General features: G+C 35.2%; 1 non-coding gene across 1 annotated transcript; it reads right to left on the bottom strand.

Annotated features, from left to right (window-relative positions):
- Positions 1 to 4,049: 4,049 nt before the first annotated feature.
- Positions 4,050 to 4,156, bottom strand: LOC141635167 (small nucleolar RNA R71). The gene has a single exon (XR_012539871.1). It is a non-coding gene; the product is annotated as a small nucleolar RNA R71 (small nucleolar RNA).
- Between the last annotated feature and the right edge of the window lie 1,844 nt (positions 4,157 to 6,000).

Genomic DNA, 6,000 nt, shown 5'->3' with positions numbered 1-6,000 from the left:
GGCAGCATTCCGTAATCCGCCTCCCGATCCGCAAAGTTGGACCCGTCGTTTTTCAGACGTGTGAACTGATTCATTTGGTCCATGAATATTTTCAACCAGGACTCGCGTCCAAGTGTGGCACTAGGCATTTGGATTGCGTTATTTCCAGACATTTTTTTGTAACAGTATTATCAAAATAAACGTGTTCTACACTGCGAGAAGAAGAATAAAAATAATAATCATGTGCATGTGCATCGGTTTTAATTTAAGTCTAATGATCTAATGTCATAACGCGAAGACTCAAAAACATTTATACAATTGACCTTCCTCAAGAATTATATAAATGATCCCATGACTCAATTCTCTGTAAATTAATAAGCTAACCTTTTAGCTAATTCTACCGTTAGAATTCTTGGTCGATAAATTTCTGTAAATTCTATCTTTAGTCCATTATAATCACGAGAAACTCTTCGGACTATGATGTTGAGGTAAACTAAGTCAACACAACTACTTACTCAACGTAGAAGGGGTCATATTATGCCTACCGACAAAGAAGGGATTCATAGTTGTTTGCCCTTATAAAGACTAATCTCAATTTCCATTTTAGAGGAAGATCTCATCAACTTTATTTTAATTCATTTTAAGTGAACTGATATTTAGCATGCGAGAATGAATAAACTAAGGTGATGGCTTAAAATATGTGACATCTGTATGTGTCCATGAAAACTAACATACAACCTATATGTGTCAATTTTCATGCATTTTAGTAGTAGGTGGTTTGGTTTTAGGCGGAATATGATGCATAAACTATCATGTGAATGAAAAGCAATAGGAATGAAAAACGTAAAAGCAATAATAAAGTCCTAGTGTGGCCTATCCTATCAAAATGAACATTAAATACAAGTTTGGAATCCATCCTTGGACCCGAGAAGCTTGTCTCGATGTTCCATCTTGATCCATGTAGCGGGAGTGAGCTACAATCTCCATCTTTACTCTTCTTTGAAAATTACAATAAATAAATATACATAATAAACCTATTTATTACATTCTAATTGCAAAACTCAAAACTAAATAAAAATAAAGGAGATTCGAGATCTCATAATTACATTAAAAATTATGTTTCCTTCATTACGAAAACATAATTTGACTAAGGCCACACTAAGTATTACAAATTACAACCGATTGCAAAATAAAATACGTAAATAAATTCATTCAACGATTCATTCAACAAAAATAAAATGCATCAACTAAAAATAAATTAAACATACATGACACAATTCCTTAATTATGTTGATTAAATTTATCCAAACCACCTATTTAAATCAAATTAAGTGACAATTCCTCAATTAATCACATTAAATTTAATCTTAATTCATATTAAACTTGTAATATGAATTTAATCCATCAATATTTTAAACTGCTTTAAAATAATTTGGTATCTTAAAATTGTGAACCGTTTCACAACAATTAATCATACATTGTAAAGGTAATGTATAATTAATATTGGCCAAAACAAACAAAAACAAAATCCTTTTTTTTTTTATATGTCTCGGCCAATCAAGGAAAAACAAAACAAGTTTTTTTTTTCGGCAATAACAGCAAAAACAAAAAAAACAGCCCTTTTCTTATTTTGTACACGGTTTTATCTGTAAAAACCGAAACAAGACAATTTTTTTTTTTTTTTTAAATCTGTCCTCTATGAACAGTAACCACGTGAATAGTAACAGGAAAAAAAAAATTCTTTTCTCGGATGCTTTTCAAATCGGCATAAACAAAAACAACCGCAAAAAAACTTTAATCGGTTTTTCAGGAGAAACCGAAAGAAAAAAAAAACAGAAAATAATTTTTTTTAATAATACTGTTCATCCGTGAACAGTAACGGAAAAGAAAAAAAATTCCACGGCTCAAAAGAAAATCCAGCCGATTATATTTTTTTCTCGCAAACCCTAATTATTGTTTACAAACAATTTTATGAAAATCATCAAAATTAAAATTCGTGGCCTTGGCTCTGATACCACTTTTGGGATTTATCTGTATGCATCCCTTTAAATTTAAGGACTATAACGAATCATAACATGATGAAACTAGTCATAAAATTAAATTGCATAAACAAAATTGTAAATGATTAAGAAATAATCTTCGGTCCTAGCAAATACGGCCTAAGAACAATATCAAAGTTGATATTCGCCTATCAGTTGCACCCAAGACGATATGAGATATGCCCTTTGATTTTGCTAGAATCGATCCAAAAATCACTGATTAATTTTTAGGTTTTGTGTTTTGTTGAGATGAGAGGCAAGAATGAGTGGTAAAAATTCGGTTAGAAAAATTTTACTCCTATTACTCCCTTTAACCATGTATGTGAGAGAGAAATTAGGGTAGAATTTTTCTTCTAATTACTCGGCCCATAATCCGAAATTAGGAGAGTTATTTCTCTTATTTTCGGTTATTCCAAAAATGTATAAAATGTGTACATTGTCATCTAGTGAGGATCGATCCCACAACCTCTTGGTTTGATTACCCTCACTATTACCACTATGACACATTCATCTTGTTGATATTAAATATAACCGATTACATTTAATTACGAATTAACAGATTAATTCGTCCAAGCTAACATTACATACATTTAATTAAATATAACTTATTATATTCAATTTACGAATTGACAGTTAATTCGTCTCAACTAATATTATTTAATATTCATTAAATAATTGTCTCATCAACACATTGACTAACTGTTTAGTCATATAAGGCATCAATGTGATTATATTTCTATAACCAAATCTCTCAAACACATCCTATAGGTGTGACCTTTAGGGACCAGTTGATCACCGCCATCTGTATCATAATAACGTCAAACTTTCTAGCAAGCCAACCGTTATTACGTAATCGTTAATCAACTGATTAAAATACGAAGTATACCCTTGTGAACCTGTAAGAGATTTACAAATGTTATCACACTAATTTGTGGAGGACACAAGCTCCAACAATAAACTCGATCCTATCACAACAATAATTGCTTGCTTATAATTTGAGAATATGTTTGTATGATCAATTCCCATGTATCCCCTGAACCCATGACACCCTAGTGCTTTTAATCAATTGTTTTCATCACATATTAATCATCTTGCTTGTTTATTTACATTGTTATTTAGTTTAGTGATCTCTTATCTCACCCCAAATTGTGACACCCTTAGACACGACCATTTGCAATCAAAAATCCTAAATCAATACCCGACCCTTGGGATCCGACCTTTACTTACCTCTTTACTAATAGTAGAGTAGTTTGTAAAGTTATAAATATTATTTTGGTCTAGGTAACTTTTGACGACGAGTAACAAAACCGACGAACAAAAAATGGCGCAGTTGCCGGGGACAGTGTTAACTTGATTTGTTTTTCTTTGATTTTTTTTAGTTGTGTCTTTCTCTACCTTGGGGAAGTAAAACTCCTCAAGGTTTGTTCTAATTGTTTTCGAGTTGTTTGCTATTTTGCATGTCTAGGAGATCACAAGGTAACTTGTTACCAATTGATCTTGAAATTGAAAGAACTTTGACCAACAATAGAAGACTTGCTAGAAATACTTTGAGAGGTATCGGTGAGATTGTAGATATTCAACCAAACAATATTGAGTTCATCAACCCTTTTGCAAGAGAAGGAGAGGAGAACCCAACACAAAATCAACCACAAAATCAACCCACAGTGCCTAAATTTTCATCACATTCCGTACCAACCGAGAAGAACCTACCAAATGGTACTCCCACACCACAACATTTGACCGGTAATTTCATTGCAAAATCCGCATTTATCCAATTAGTCGAAAGAAGCCAATTTAGGGGGATGCCTAGTGAAGACCCTCATTCTCACATGGAGACTTTTTGTGACTATTGTGATGCGATTTCTCAAACCGGAGTGACTCAAGACCAAATTCGATGGGTCTTATTTTTCTTTGATTGGTACCGCGAAACAATGGTTAAAGAGCCTTAATAAGGCTACTCTTGGTATTGACTCTTGGAAGAAATTGGCACTTGCTTTCTACAAGAAATTCAACACTCCGAAAAAGACTAACATGCTAAGAGCCCAAATCACGGGATTCAAACAAAGGGACGAAGAATCTTTGTATGAAGCTTGGGAGCGATTCAAAGGAACTTGTCGCTCATGTCCTCATCACGGACTTAGCGAGTGGTTCTTGGTACAACAATTTTGGAATGGTCTTTATGAAGACTTCGAAACATTCTCAATATGGGATCAAATGGTATGTTTACCGAAGTTGATAATAATCAAACATGGAACAAGATTGAGGATATGGCGGTCCATAACTCACAATATAGTAGACCTCGGAAGGCTACTAGAGAAGGAGAGCATGAAGTGGACTCTATTACTCAATTGGGTGCTCAACTTAGTGCTCATATTGATACCATCAACTTGAAGTTTGAGAAGGCTATGGCTAAGCTTGAAGAAGCCTCCAAATCACCTAAGCAACATGTTAATGCAATGGTGGCATCTTCATCAATTCCAAGTGGAATATGTGAGAGTTGTGGAACTTTGGGACATGACCAAAGTGAATGTAGGGGAACAAGTGAATGCTTTACAAGCATACAAGAGTGGTACCCCTTATTCTAATTATTACAATGAAAACACCAAATTCCATCCCAACCTCTCATACAAAAGCCAAAATGTTAAAAACCCTCAACCAACATACACCCCACCTCCAATGAGAAACCAAAATCAAAGACCCTTTTACAACCAAAACCAAGGTTACCAAAATCAAACTCCATACAATCAAACAAATGACCAAGGTTTTGATGTTCAAAAAGCGATTCTCCAAATGCAAAAGAACCAACAAGAATTTTTCACTCAAATGAAAAAGGATAGCCAAGCAAAAGACATCACCATCAACAACATCCTAGCCCACACAAAAATGTTGGAAACCCAAATAACTCAACTAGCATCTTCAAGCTCTCAAAGACAAAAGGGGCAATTACCACCTCAAGGTAATCCCCCAAGACAAGAATCGGTGAGTGTCATCCATTTGAGGAGTGGTACAAGGTATGAAGGGCCGAAGAGGCCCGTTGATGAAGATGTTGTGAATGCAAGTGACAAGGAAAGAGTTGTTGAAAACTCTAAAGAAGAAGAACCCACCATTCAAGAAGTTTCAAAGGAGAATGAAGAGAAGGCTAAAGAGAAGGAGCATATTGTGATTAGACTTCCTTTTCCAAGTCGTCAAGCTAAGCCTAAGTTTGATGACCAACTTGGAAAATTCATGGAGGTTGTGAAGAATTTGGAAGTCTCAATTCCATTCACGGAATTAATCAATCATGTTCCGGCCTATGCAAAGTATATGAAAGATATTCTTACGAAGAAGAAATCCATCCGGAAGCTTGAGACTATTGCTTTCACTAAGGTGAGTATTGCCATCCTACAAGGAAGTTCACCTCCAAAACTAAAGGATCCGGGAAGTTTCTCCATTACATGTACCTTTGGCGACACCACGATCAACAAAGCTTTATGTGACCTTGGGGCAAGTGTTAGTGTCATGCCATATTCGGTAAGCAAGAGGCTAGGAATGAGAGAACTCAAGTGCACTAATATCACGCTTCAAATGGCGGATAGATCAACAAAGACACCTTTAGGGGTATGGGAAGATGTGTCGGTAAGAATTGGCAAATTCTTCATCCCGCTGGATTTCTTTATTGTTGACATGGAAGAAGACTCCGACATTCCTATCATTTTAGGAAGACCTTTCTTGCACACCGCGGGAGCGGTGATCGATATAAAACATGGAGAGCTCACCCTTGAAGTGGGAGATGAAACCATCACTTTCAATCTTGACAAGACAATAAGAGCTCCACGATTATATGAGCCATGTTTTATGGTTGATTACTATGGCCGGCAAGATGATAGGAAGAAGTTGGAATTTCAATGGAAGAAGAAAGTGGATGATGCTCCATCCAAAGAGCAAGGAAATTGCAACAAAGAGATCTTGAAAAGCTCACCCATGACAAGTGAAGAAGAAGGCC

This window comes from Silene latifolia, chromosome Y (assembly GCF_048544455.1).
Source record: "Silene latifolia isolate original U9 population chromosome Y, ASM4854445v1, whole genome shotgun sequence".
Taxonomy (NCBI): Eukaryota; Viridiplantae; Streptophyta; class Magnoliopsida; order Caryophyllales; family Caryophyllaceae; genus Silene; species Silene latifolia.
Note: the sequence above shows the minus strand (reverse complement) of the source record. Positions and strands in the feature narration are given on the sequence as shown.